Here is a 13,850-nt window from a genome sequence, read left to right as displayed (position 1 = left end):
GGTGTGATCCAGCCCACTGCGGGGCTGGGGCAGCGTGATGCCAATCAATCCCAGCCCATCCCTTGGATCGAGTTTCCCGAAGAGGCAGACTCAGAGGGTGGGTTGAGGGGCAGCTCAGAAGCCTAAGCCGCACCCCCTAGGCGGTGCCCGGGTCCAAGCCACCTCCCCCGGTTCGGGAAAATTCCCGGTAACTCGGTTGTTCACTGCTTCTCTGTTATAACTCCCCTCTCGGTTTACCCCAGTGGTTCTTGTTGAATTGTATCCTCCCCTGGCTTGTAACTCATTTGTTGTTTTCCCCTTTCCCCGCGGTTTTCAAACTCCCTACAAAACTGAGGACAAGCCTCTGGGGAGGATTCCCCCCGCATTCTATCCTTTCCGAGCTTGTTCGGGTTATGAAACTTCTCACAATAAACCTGTTAGGAGCCAGACCAGAACAGCCTCTCTCTTCCTTTGTCTCCGAGCTAACGTGAGCCGATCCCATCGGCTCCTGCCGTGTTCCCTCTGCAAAGATGCCAGCGAGCCAGCCCAGCCAGCAGCACCTTTCCTGATCCCGAAGTCGCTTCAGCGACGCACAGAAGAACGCAGCTGGACTGTCTCTGACCTGGGGCACGCCAGAGCTCGTGCCTCGAGCACCAAGAACTGCCTTATATTAGCAGTTTGATTCCCCTCCTCCCCCAGCTCTCCTCTCATATAAACACACAAAGCTGACTGGCTTTGCTCCTCCCAATCCTCTCCATATATTCACCCCAAGCCCAGTTATCATGGGAATGTGCCTGCATACAACCATTCGGCTGAAGCTTTCAAAGTCTTGCCACTTGCAAGCATTTCCAGAAGATGAAAAGCTGGTGTGCAACTAGAGAGTCCAGACATGAAATGCAAGTAGGTTTAATGGGTGGATTTTATTTTGAGCTTATTGAAATATTTCAAAATTCCTATTTCTGACAAAGTTTTAAATGGAATTTGTCTCCCCACTTTCTCCTCTCTCCCTCTCACACTTTTGTCACACTGGTTTGTAGTGTTATTAACATGTAAATTAAGCTAATTTATTTAAAGTAACATCTTGACAAGTTGACAAGTGTTGCATGTGGCATGAGTTTGGACTGAGAGGCGTTTCTGTTTCCACAATTGTTATTATTCCCTGGAATGGAAAATGTGTGGCAGTGGTTGGGATGCTTATGCTGCTGCATTTTACCCCCAGTTCCCTTGGCACTGTGCAGCTGGGGCACCATGCTGGGTGCAGCCAGCAGTGGCTGTGCAGGTTTGCTCCAGGTCCTATAAAAGCCACCAGAGGATCTGCTCAGTTGCTGCTGCTGTAATCGTGTTTGGACCTGTGTGTTGCATAGCAACCCTAAATTATTAGAAGAACCCACAAAAGGCTATTAATGCTACTTATGCATAAATACGGTTTGTCTTGCTCCCATTTATGAATTGTTTTTATGCTGTTTCTCAGCCAAGTGAAGGCTTTCATCTTCCCAAACAATGAAACTCAGTTTCCAGAAGGCTGGTGGCTCTTGCTCAGTGGCACAGCAGCTGTACCTGGTCTTTTCTAGGGCAAACTCCTTGGGTTTCATTATAAGCAGGACTTTAACTTGTTGCTTATTCCTCACTGCTGACCAGGCTTAGCTCCTACTTGTGAAATGGGTTTCCTGACAAGCATTAGGAGAGGTTGTGTCTCAGGTGTGGGACTTTCCTCATTACCAGATAGAAAGCACAGCTTGTCTGTCTTTACTTCTTCCAGAAAAAATCATCCCTGAAAGCAAGCAATGTGTTTTGCCTTTTTCTCCTACACTTTGAAAACTGTCAGTACTAATTTAATTAGTTGATGCATAATCACAGGTTATAATTTCCAAGTCTAATGTATTATAATGTTGTTTATACTGATTTGGTGATTAAAGGCCTTGTCAGAGACTTTGTTTCTTTTCAAAAAGAAAAGGTATTTATCAACCTTAAAAAAAAAAAAACCAACAAAGGCTTTGTTGTTATGCAAATGAGACATACAAGATTAGGGAGGTTTATTTTACCTGAACAGGTATTTATGGTTATTTTCTGTATTCTTGCTGTCATTTTTATGGTCTGCAGAGCCCTTGACTTGCTCTGCAAGACAAATTCTTGCCAGGCCCAGCTCTGTCATACAGCCTGTGGCTCTGCCTAGCCTTGGCCAATGCTTATGTCCACCCAAACCCTCTTCTGCTTTAGCCGGGAGCCCCATCCATCCCCAGGAGGGCTGTCCCTGGCTCTGTGCCTGCTAATGGGGTCTCTCAGAGCTTCTGTAGCATCATCCTCGTTTGCACAGGGCTGTTTCTCAGGGGTGCTCCCAATGCACTGGTCCAGCTGAAGGTTCCCAGGATGGTCAGTGCAGGCATGGGGGGGCTGTGGGACACACCACCAGTGGGTCAGCCTGTGCCTGGAGGTAAATCAGTGTGTCCAGGGACAAAAGGCCCAGTTTGGAGGCTAAGGGAGCCCCTTGATGATGCAGGAAGTGTTGGTGGGTGTGACCCTGCCTGGCAGAGAGGTGCTGTCATGGCTGAGCTGATGGGTCTTACCCAGCTGCCCTTCTCAGGGGCTATGGAGCCTCCACCAGGATTTTACCAAAGCCCACTTTATTTCTCCAGTCTCCTAGCAAAAAGGAACATCTCCACTTTGCATCACAGTTGGACTGAAGATTCAGCCAGGTGGAATGGGAGTAAGCAGCAAAAGGCAGGAGGCATCTCTGCTCTGAGCAGGACACTGTGTAAACCCTCCTGGTTTTGGGGGGGTCTGTTTATTTTGCATATGCTGTCCTCCAAGAGATGTCCATGGCTGCAGGCTGTGTGTCTGTTTCCTGAAAAAGCAATATATTTCTCCACCTTCCTGCTGGAGGCTTCACTGACAGTTTTCTGCAGCTGGGTGAATGACGGTGTGTGTCTGTCATCAATTCCACAGTCTGTTATTTAAATTACAAAGCTCATTCTTTGCATCAGCATATGCACAGCAAGTTAGCAATCTATGCATAAAGTCCCAGCAGGCAATGATTGTCTCCTAAGGAAGGCAGAAGGAAAGGCAGCCCACTGGATTGACAGAAATATTGCTGAATTCAGATTTGCTCCTGGAACAATTTGGTTTTCTTTCGAAGAAAGTTGGCATTAACATGGTTGAGGCTGATCATAGGTAAGCACAGTGTTGAAAATTAGGCTGCCAACACAATTACAATGTGGTGTAAAAAACCCCCAGTCTTACCAGCTTATGACCTCAGTAAAAACAAACCCTAGACCTGAACAATTATGCTAATTCTGCTTTGATTTACAGCAACGATAACCAGCAATGTGCTGCCAGAGCTGCCTGATGCGTGCGCCCAAGGAACCTGCATGGATCTCATGGGGCTTTTGGCAATGTGTTTCCATAATGGTTCATTAAGATTTGGGTTCTGGTTAGCATAACTCCCACTTTGGGTATCTCCTCCAGCTGTGGGTAATGTGAGCCCACTGACAGCAGGGAGAATGTGGGTGTGGAGAGCTGCACCCTATGAAATAGGGTATCAGTGATCCAGGTGAGCTGGCAAAAACTTGTTATTTTTCTTTAATTGCAAGCCATAGTAGGGCTGTTCTCTCCTTAGCTTGGGCAGTGGCCAGGCAGGGAGGCAGAGGAGGCTGTTATAGCCCATTTTGCCTCTCTGGTGTAGTCTCTGCAGGACACTGCTAGCAGACAAGTTTAAGCTGTGTTGGCTCTTCCTCAAAGCCTCGAGCCTCTCTGAGACCAGTCCCCTGCCCCACCAACACACCTGGGAGTGTGGTGGAGACACCACGAGCACCTCCACTCCTCCAGAGGTGCTCAGCCACCTGGATCATAGGTCTTTCTGTGGATAGAAGGCTCTTTTCACAGCAATCACTATTTACACTTTCAATTGTTAAAAAGGAGCTATAATTCAAAAGTAACTGAGCCCTCCCAGACCTTTTCTAGGTATTCCCCCAGCAGAGAGTTTTGAGGTCTGGCTGATTAAGCTGTCAGGGACTGAAGTGTGTGTGTGCATCTCTTTTGTTTACACACATGTGTGCTTGCATGGGCAGGGAGATGTCTGGAGGCCCTGACCTCTCTCTGGACACTCTGGGGAAGGCACCCCACAGCTCCTGCACAGACTGGGCTGGGGATCTAACGAGTCTAACTCTCCAGCAGTGTCACCTCCTCAGGGCACCCCAGCTAAAGCCTCCCGTGCATTCTTGCCCAGTGCTGAATTTGCAGTGCTGCCCTAACCACAGTTTATGGTCACTTGCCTCTGCGGGGTTCAATTGTATTTGCTCTTGCTCAAATAAATCAGAGGAAGCAGCTCCTGCCCTGGAGATCCCCCAGTGCCCCTGGATGAGGAGCATTGTCCCCTGGCCAGGCTGCTGCAGCAGAGCCCACTCGCCCACCTCCACACTCGGGAGAGTGCTGAGCACGTGGACAAACCCCCCCTTAATATGTTGTGAGTAATTTCAACCCTTGGAACAGTTTCTGGATCCCTGGTAATGGTCTGTCTCCTTGCAGCAAAACAATTTGGGAAAGGCTGCCCTTCACTCTCAGGCTTTCAAATTACCTTTTTTTTTCCTCTGGCAGAAGGATAAAATCACAGAAATTAGTGTGATAGCTTTTGTTGTTTGGGAGTTTATGATGCAATACATATTGGCTGGTGTGAAAGTTCCCCTTGCTGGATGTAGCCCCTGTGTGCTTGCCAAGCAGTCCCTGAGCCATAGTGTTACAATGGCACATCTTAATCTAGTGAGTTTAAGCACAAACAGTTATTATTTCTAAAGAAATGCATGCTATTAAGTGCTATCAAGCTTCTACAGATATTATTATAACACTGGATGGAAAGCATTAGAAAAGGCAGAACTCTCACCTGTGAAGAGGCACATAATGCAAATAAACAGAGCTGCATTTCTTTACCACTTCATTGACTCACAAACATGCAGCTTGTAGGAGTCCTTCAGGATACCCCCCTGTTCACAGCTCTGTTTTATTTCCAAACACCACTAAAGGAACAGTTTTTTCCCTCAAGGTAATTGCATAACTTCCTTCTGTTTCACACTAAAAAAGCACCACGCACATCAATGGACTGCAGAGCATGTTTAGATATCTCTTACCCTTCGCTAATGATGTTTAGTAGATCAATCAGGGGGAGAGAGTAATTTATTTTTTTTCTTCCTTATAGAGGATCTTGATCTTTCTCTGAGGGAAATGACCTTGACTTGATAATGCAGCTAAACTGGGAAAGCTGTTTTGCTATTCAAACTGAATTTAGACTAGCTAAATAAATAGCAGGCAAAAGAACAAATCTTTTCCCTTAAATAAATGTAAGATATTAAGACCTGGCTTTGCAATGATTATAGTCTAATACACAGCTTGCTGAGAGGCGGTATTTTGCCCGTGTCTCTAACCTTGAATTTTCCATTCATCTCTGTGGAAATGCTTCCTTTTTACTATACATTTTGTGCATACAAAGAACAATTTAAAACTTACATGGCATGGTCAATCAGAGATACCTAACTGGCTCTTTGAAAAACATGAATTGTCCTTTTTTTTTTTTTTTTTTGTTAATACAAACGCAAAACAAGTCAGTGGCACCACATTAATCATTCAAGCCTATTGGAAAGTCTCCAAGCACCAGCTGAGTTAAAAAAAACCCCTAACAACTAAACAAAACCCCCACACACTTTGATAAGAGCCAACTGGGAATTAGATTCTTTTTTACCTCTAAGTTTCAAAAAGAACAACAACAAAAAAACAATTTGAAGAATTGGCAAGCAAACAAATTGAACTATCATGGCCGGTTGTAAGGGCCATGCTTTGGCTCTGGAGAAACAATTTATAAATATTCATTAGCCTGGGGAAACATGAAAAACAGGATTAGACTTGTTTGTGGGAGTTCATCTTTAGGGTCAATGCTAGGGTGAAAGAGGCAAGACAGGCAAATTGCAGTTTTATAACGTATTTCCCGGGACAGACAAGATCTGCAGTCTTCTCTCTTAAAAACAAAAGACAAAAAGCAACCTCAAAAGGCAGCAAAAAAGCCTTTTCATTTCCGTACACAGCAGAGATGCTGTCGCAGCTCAGGCACACCCGGTGTGCTCCCCAAGCGCTGTGGGATAGCGCTGGCTCTGGCTGTGTGTCCCCAGGGGCTCTGTGTGGCCTGTCCCCAAATGCTGGCCTGTCCCCACAGACCATGGCACGACTGCCATGCTGTGTTTGATACTTCTGAGGTTGCCTTATCCCATATTCATTGCTGGCATGCGGGATGTTCCCAGGGGTTACAGCCTGTGGTGTGTTGTAGCTCTGTACCAAAATTGGAGTTTTACTGAAGGAAGATATCTCATGGTTTTGAAGCTGGCAGGGTCACTCCTGAAGTCCTTCCACACAAAATCAGTGCACAGCAGAGAGCTAATGAGCTCAGAAGGCAGATATGATGGGAAGAGCCCACAATGCTTCCAGGAACCACCCCCAGCTTGCTGGGGGAATAGAGAGCTGTGACCTCTGGCAAGATGGCCAGGAGCATGAAGACATCCATATGCCACCTATCCCAGCTAGAGGCTGAGATGAAGAGAGGTGAGTCTCAGGGAAATGCAGCCACATCCAGATGATAACCCCGTACTGTAGGACTTGGAGCCACTGCCTTCCTCTGCTTCCAGGGAAAAGGCTGGTCTTCTGTGTACTCGTGCATCCATCAGTTGCCTGTTTAGAAGGTGACATTGGTATCGCCTGTTGCCAAATGTGTGTGTAATTCCTTAGCAGTTGCTCTCCACTGCTGGGATGGATGGCTGTGTGCTGCCATGAGACACACATACGGGCATTAGCAGCAGCACTGTGGAATCTGTGAGTTAGCCCCTGTGCTCATAGGAAAAGAAAAATACATCATGACTAGAACCAATGAAAAATCAGCCACTCCACTTTTCCCCCCATTGCAGCATGCGAAGTTAATCGTGTTTTAATGCCTCTAAAGTGACTGGATAAGGCATTTTAGTGACTTTATCCATCATAAGTTCAGAACAGATACACCATTTGTGATTTCTACACTTAGAATCTTACAATCATGCAATCACTGTATCAGGTTTGTGTGTCAAGGTTTTGGCAGCAGTGGGGCTACAAGGGTGGCTTCTGTGAGAAGCAGCCAGAAGCTTCCCCAGTGTCTGATAGAGCCAAGACAGACCTGCCACTGGCCAAGACTGAGCCCATCAGTGGTGGTGAATGGTGGCAGTGCCTCTGGGATAACAAGTTTAATAAGGGCAGAAAAAAACAAATCCCTGCACAATTGCAGCTGGAGTGAGGAGTGAGCATCTGTGAGAGAAACAGCTCTGCAGGCAGCAAGGTCAGGGAAGACAGAGGGGGAGAAGGTGGTGCTCCAGGAACCAGAGCAGAGATTCCCAAACTCCAGATATCCAGCCTAACCCCCACCCAGCACAACTTGAGGAAATTTCATCTTGTCTTGTTGCTTTTTACTTGGGAGAAGAGATGAACCCCTACCTGGTTACAACCTCCTTTCAGAGAGGGATAAAGTCTCCTCTAAGCCTCTTCTTCTCCAGGCTAAAAACCCCAGTTCCCTCAGTTGCTCCTCATCAGACTTGTGCTCCAGATCCTTCACATCTTATATTGCACAGGAGTATGATCCTTAAAACCTGGTAGCTGGGACAAGGTGTTGGAGCCTCTCTGCCATTGAATTAGGACTAGGAATTACAAAACACCTCACCAGGTGTGGGTGAGGAAGTACAGTCCAAGAGTCTTGCCAGAAATTGCACCAGTTGTGTTGACAAATAGGGCAAGGATGAAGCTGAATTTAGGAAAACTGTGGCTATAAATATTTTCTGCTTTGCTATAAGTAACGAAACCGTCAAAGTAAATTGGTTATTTTGCAGGATCCAGCTGTTAAATATCGTCTTTCCCACTTCCAGTGGGAAATGCTTTGCCTTGTGGTACTCAGGATACTGTTATATTGCCTTGCATTTTCGTTCTCTTCTATGTCTGCAGAGTCATTTCCTCCATCTTTGCAGCTCCTTCTGTCATCTCTGGTGCCTTTTAATATTCCACAGTAACTCTTAGCAAAAGCACCACAGGCTGAGGGGAAATTGGGCTTTCTCCACTAGAGCCTCTTTGTGCAGGGTTTTCTGTTTGCTGATTATTATCTTGAACAAGCGGAATCCAGACAAATGAAGGGGGGGAAGGCACTGCTTCCTTTGAGCTTTTGTACCTTTCCCAGGTTGTTTTCCTCTGCTTGCTGGGTTACAGAGATACGATCACAAAGCTTTAATACTCTTGCTTTGGGGTGAAGGATTTCTAGCTCTGCAAGGTGGATTTCAGTGAGCTTGATGATGTGGGAAGGCAGAGGCTGCAGGACAGGCTGTGCAGTGCTACATCTCTTCCCCATTTCGATTAGAGCTCATCATGTGCTGAGTGAGGATAAGGCTGTAAGGAGTGACCAGCCACAGTATGGCAATGCCAAACAACCAATTACACTTTTATTAGAGAGGATTTAAAAAGCTCCTCTGCAGTGGGTCATTCTGAGTCTGGGTTTTATCACAGTCCAGATGTCTCACAGGGGTTTGGGTACAAGAGTCATGGGAACAGCACCCCGACTCAGCCTGATGGGAGCTGCTGGTTTTGAAGGGCATATGGCTGCTGTTTTCCCTTCATGCATGGTCAGGCATTCCTGGCTACAAACAGGGAGTCTGAGCCTCATCCCTGCCTGCTCTTGCTTTAGTCTCTTGCTGTTTCCTTTTTCTTGCCCTGCATTGATACTTCCTTCACACTTCTGCTGGTCCTCGATCACCAGCAGCCAGGGCATTGCAACTGTCTATATTTTAACTTAAAGTGAGTGGCATCTTTTCTCCTGGCAACAGGCTGCTTTGCTTTCTTCCCCTCTCCTTCAATAAAAAGTGACAAGTGCTCCTTCACAGAGCAGCACAATCAAAGGAGCCGCTCACAGAGAGCTGACAGTAAGTTGTGCACTGGCTGCAAACTGTTTCACTGTGGGACCGCTTAAATAGAGTTCACATCCTTCCCATCTCTCTCTCTCGTGTGACAGTGCCTTGCACCCTTTCTGATGATATCAGAGCTTATCTCATCATGGCTTATCTGAATAATCAGCTCTGGGTTTTTGAAACCATCTCACAGGGATTTTTTGTGGCTCTGCAAAGCTCCACAATATGGTAGATGCAGCTGAGAGCTGTACAGAGGGCTTTGCTCCCTGTTCTGACACCAGCACCTTGCTAATTGCTGGGTCAATATATAAGGAGCTTTTCTGTCCATTTCAGGATGCACTGATGTGTGTCTTCAACAGCAGTTCAGGCAATCACAGACACTCTTTGCATGGAGGATCTCATCTTGCTGAGTGCCAGCGCTGCCTAGCAGCAAGGGAGCCTCTCAGCAATGCTGCAAATCAGTAATGTCTCTAGTTCTCCTCCAAATTCCCTGGAGCCTGGGAGTTTACTTCTCCCATCTTCATCTCCAGCAGTGTTCCTCAGCACTGATGGGCATCTGTTACCTGCTGTCTCAGTGCCAAGCTTTTGCCAGTGAGTGTTGAAGGCATCTTGGTTGAAAATGCTGCTGCTCCTGGTCACAAGATGCTAAGGATCTGTGTTACCCAGGACAGCCCCACTCTCAAAGGGAGGGTTTGTCTGGCTACTTTTGGGCTGCAATGGCAGCTTTTGCAGCGTGGCAGTGGATTCAGCAGAGACTATTGATGGTGGATATGGCTGTGCCCCTTTTGCTCACCGCGGTGGATTTGGGAAGGGCACAGGTGGGGCATAAGCTTTACATGAAATGCATGAGTGAATTCCACTCGGGGTGAGGGTGCCATTTGTAACCTGAACTTGCAATTAGGAAGGGGAAGGACTGCCACAGCCATGAGTGCTGGCACAAACCAATTCCTGGTGTGGAGATGTTGGCAGGAGAGTTTGGCACTATTGCTGACAGAGCAATGCAAGGATGGAGAGTTCAGGGATGGCTTTTTCACTCATGCTTAAATCTGAGTCTGGCTAATTCCCACTAAATTTAATTTTAATTTGTTTGGACCAAGTGCATTTTAATATGAAGTATAGAGTTCAAAACTAGTCACAAAGTCTCCCACCTTTATAAGAGCAGCCATTTCATTTTGGTCTGTGTTCCTAGAGATGACCCAATAGTGTGCACTGGAATCTAGCACTTCTAGGAAGGCATTGCTCTCTATATTTCTTTGTTTTGTTTTGTTTTCTTATTTGTATCTACAGTATTGGCATAGTTTAATCCCAACTGGCAACTAAGAACCACACGACCACTTGTTCAATCCCTGCCCTGCCAAGTGTGCTGGGGAAAACTGGAAAAAAAGGTAAAACTCACATGTTGAGATAAGAACAGTTTAGTAATGGAAATAAAGTATAATAGCGATATTAACAATAATAATAACAACTTGTTGTTGTTGATGTTGTTGCTGTTTTTGTTGCTGTTGTTATGAAAAGAAAATAGGGTGTGGAATAAAAACCAGGATGATGTTATTCCAAGTGATTCACAGTACCATTTCTCACCACCCACAGATGGATGCTCATCCTGTCCCCAAGAAGCAATCAGCAGCTCCCCCAGTTAACACACTGAGCATATGGAATATCCCTTTGGCCAGGTCAGGACAGCTGTCCCAGCCACGCTCGCTCCCAGCTCCTCACACACTGGTGTGGTCACTGCCAGAGCATGGGACACTGAAAAGTCCTTGATTCAGAGTAAGCACTGCTTAGCAACAGTTAAACATCAGTGTGTTACCGACATTATTCTCCTCCTAAATCCAAAACACAGCCCTGTACCAGCTACTGAGAAGAAAATTGACTCTATACCAGCTGAAACCAGGACAAGTATGTTTCAGTGAATTATTACCTTCATTGTTAGGTTACTTTTTTTACCCTGCTAATTCAAATGAATGTTGCTTTATCGAGCATAGATGTACATTGGTATGAGCAGTAGGAAGATCAGAAAACTACTTTGCAAGGATCTTCCTTCTGCTGCTGTGCTAATGGAAATGAAACACTCTTCCTTGCAGTGGTCTGTGCAAGATAGCTGGACTTTTTAAATTTTATAATTAGTTTCTAGATGATTATCTATTAATATTTCATGCTTGATTCCATGCCAAGTCTGATTTTGGCCAAGGTCTCTTTTGACCATCTTATTTTGCATATTAGTACTAAGCTTCTGAAGAAAACACTGCTTTTGCTGAAATCTGGGAGACTGCACTTGCTGAGCAGACTGGGGTAACAAATTGGGAACTTCAATAATTAGTCCTTCATTCCCAAAAGTCTGCTTATACAGCAACTAACCTTTAGGAATCCTCTGCAGCTCTGACACCTAATATCAAACTTACACTTTGCAACAGGACAGAGAACGTCTAATTTATGAGCTAGTGAAGTATCTTTAATTAAACACTATTTTCTAAATTTCAACTTAATTTAATTCTAATCTAACAGAAAGAAGCAATCTGAGTCCAGCTGACGATTTCCTTAAATATCACCCTTGTTATCTGGGAGACTTTGAATCAAGCAAGATAGATGGTTTTAATTTCCATGTTCTCAGTGTAACACTTGGGGTCAATGTTTGCATACTTATCATAGGCAGTTTACCATTGACAACCACTGTAATTGTTCAGCTTTTCCTTGGTGAAGACCTGATTGACTATTATGCACTGTATTTATTTTGTCTCACACTAAAATATAGATGATTGATTATTCCATTATTCTATTGACCAAGGCTGTAACAAGGTGTGACAAATATGTGCCATTAGAGTCCATAACCAGCTGTGGAAGGTGGTGCAGTCAGGTAGGAGAATTTTAATGCACACAACTCTCTGGAAAGCCTTAGCAAACTTTCAGGGCACTGTATTTAAGAGATGTTACCTGAATTAATGGTCTTCATTTCTGCTGGGTACTTTCTAAGGATGGAAAAAGAAGATAACAAGTCCTGATCTGAAAAGCTTAGAATATGATTGAGAGTCTACAGGAGTCAAGGGAAATTCTTCCAATGAGTTGCTGGGCTTTGGCAGGGTCCTGAGGGTAATCCTTCTGTTTACTTCACTGAGAGTTGTGTCAGCCCTGAAAAAAATCTCCATTTGTTAACTGCATTAAAATGTGCCGAGAAAGAAGTGTCTTCTGTCACTGATGTAGCACATTAATGTGAATTACATGCACATATCAAGGGGACTTACAGTTGGAAAGAGAAAAATCCTGTATTTTAAAGCACTTTATATGCAACTTGGTATTTGAAATGCGTAACTTAATTATCTTTGAACTTCTTTGTTGCTTCTTAAAATAAATCATATTTAATTTTCCTTTTAAATATCATGCATTGGTGGACACAGCACTGGGGATTGTGGCAACAAAATGGTGTTGAACCAGCCACTGGAAATTAGTAGTAATAAACAATGCATTTGCTACCAGTCTGTCATATTAATTAGTCTTCAGAATGTGTCAGTGCTTTTCATTTGTATTTAACGTTGCCTGAGCTTACTGCCAATTAAATACAATGTTGTTATCAACTCAATGCGTACGTGATTACATTGGATTAATGTGGTTCTTTTCTTTGATCTGCTATAATTAAAAATCAGAGTTGTGATTTTAAACAAGTGTAAAAATATAATCAATTTGTATAGAAGCTGCCTTTTTCTCCTAATATACTTTAATAACATTCACCTCCAATTGACAGCTGTGGAAGCCCTAGGCCCTTTAGCAGCCAGAGGAGACTGTAGCATTTTGGAAGCACTGGAAGAAGTCCCAGATGTATCCCTATCCTTACCTTCTGTCCAGATGTTTTGGATGATGTTTTGGAGCAGGACCTGTGACCCTTCAGCCCCCAAATCCTGCAGGAGAACTCATCAGATGCAAACTGAAAGAAAATACTGCCTTAAAACTCCATACTGTTTCTCTTGAAGCCTGATGGCTGCTCCGTGCCTAAATCCTGGGGTGGCTCTGATGACTGGGAGCACCACAGAGGGATGTGCTGTGCATCCTCCTTGTCCTGTCCCCCAGCAGTCACAGAGCCCAGGGGCATATGGAGAAGCGGGCTTGTGCAAAATGGGCCCCTGTGGCTGTTGGGAGGATGTGAACACCTGTGGGACAGCCCCAGAATAACCAGTCTGCCTGGTCTCGACTTTTGAGGCTCTGGTGTTTCACTGAGCTCGACTTTGGGAGCTGCCACCCAGCAGGGCTAAGGAACAGACAAAACGCCACCGCTCAAAGCAAAAGGGTGCTGTTTCCCATCACTTCCCACTTCTGTGCTGCTGACAGACACGGCTCACCCAGCGGAAAGGCTGGAGGAGGCTGCTCTTCTGCTGGAGCAGATAGAAGTAATTAGTCAAATCACTGTGGCTCAGAGAGGGAAGCTGACCCTTTTCCTCTGTGCTGCAAATGACTCATTGCATAACAACCTCTATAAAGGGATATTTTTTTCCCTCTTCTACTTTGAGCAGGGCAACAGGGACATGAGTTTTTCAAAAGGCCACCAAGGCTTTTGTTTGAGAGCTTTGTCTTCCAGGTCTCCTAGGACCACTGAGAAAGTCATGACCTGAATAAATGTCATCAGCAGTCACTCTGGGAGGGACGGAGACCAAAAGCATTGCTGCCTCTTGAAGGAGCCTAGCCGTGGCCTGATGAGAAGCTGGCAGATAGCTGGTGACTTGTTATTCACCAGCCTGATAGACCCAATTATACCACATATGCCCCAGTGGTGCTGGATCCTGTGGGAATAAGGCGGCCACCCCCTTGTCCATACCAGCCACATGGGGAGTGCACAGCAAGGGCATGCAGCCCCTGCAAAAGCACTGCTGGCTGGAAGAACATTTTCCCAGCAAGCAGAAACAAAGACAGACTTGCTCTGTTACCTTTTGCATCGCCTCCCAG

At 45.3% G+C, this 13,850-nt stretch overlaps 1 long non-coding RNA gene across 1 annotated transcript; it reads left to right on the top strand.

Annotated features, from left to right (window-relative positions):
• Nucleotides 1–467: 467 nt before the first annotated feature.
• LOC121658434 lies at nucleotides 468–12,495 on the top strand. The gene is made up of 3 exons (XR_006013971.1): nucleotides 468–879; nucleotides 10,209–10,306; nucleotides 10,512–12,495. It is a non-coding gene; the product is annotated as an uncharacterized LOC121658434 (long non-coding RNA).
• The last annotated feature ends 1,355 nt before the right edge of the window (nucleotides 12,496–13,850 follow it).

Source organism: Corvus kubaryi, unplaced genomic scaffold, assembly GCF_017639235.1.
Source record: "Corvus kubaryi isolate FWS band 111438036 unplaced genomic scaffold, C.kubaryi_AGA036_p1.0 136, whole genome shotgun sequence".
Classification (NCBI taxonomy): Eukaryota; Metazoa; Chordata; class Aves; order Passeriformes; family Corvidae; genus Corvus; species Corvus kubaryi.
This window is presented reverse-complemented; position numbering and strand designations above follow the sequence as displayed.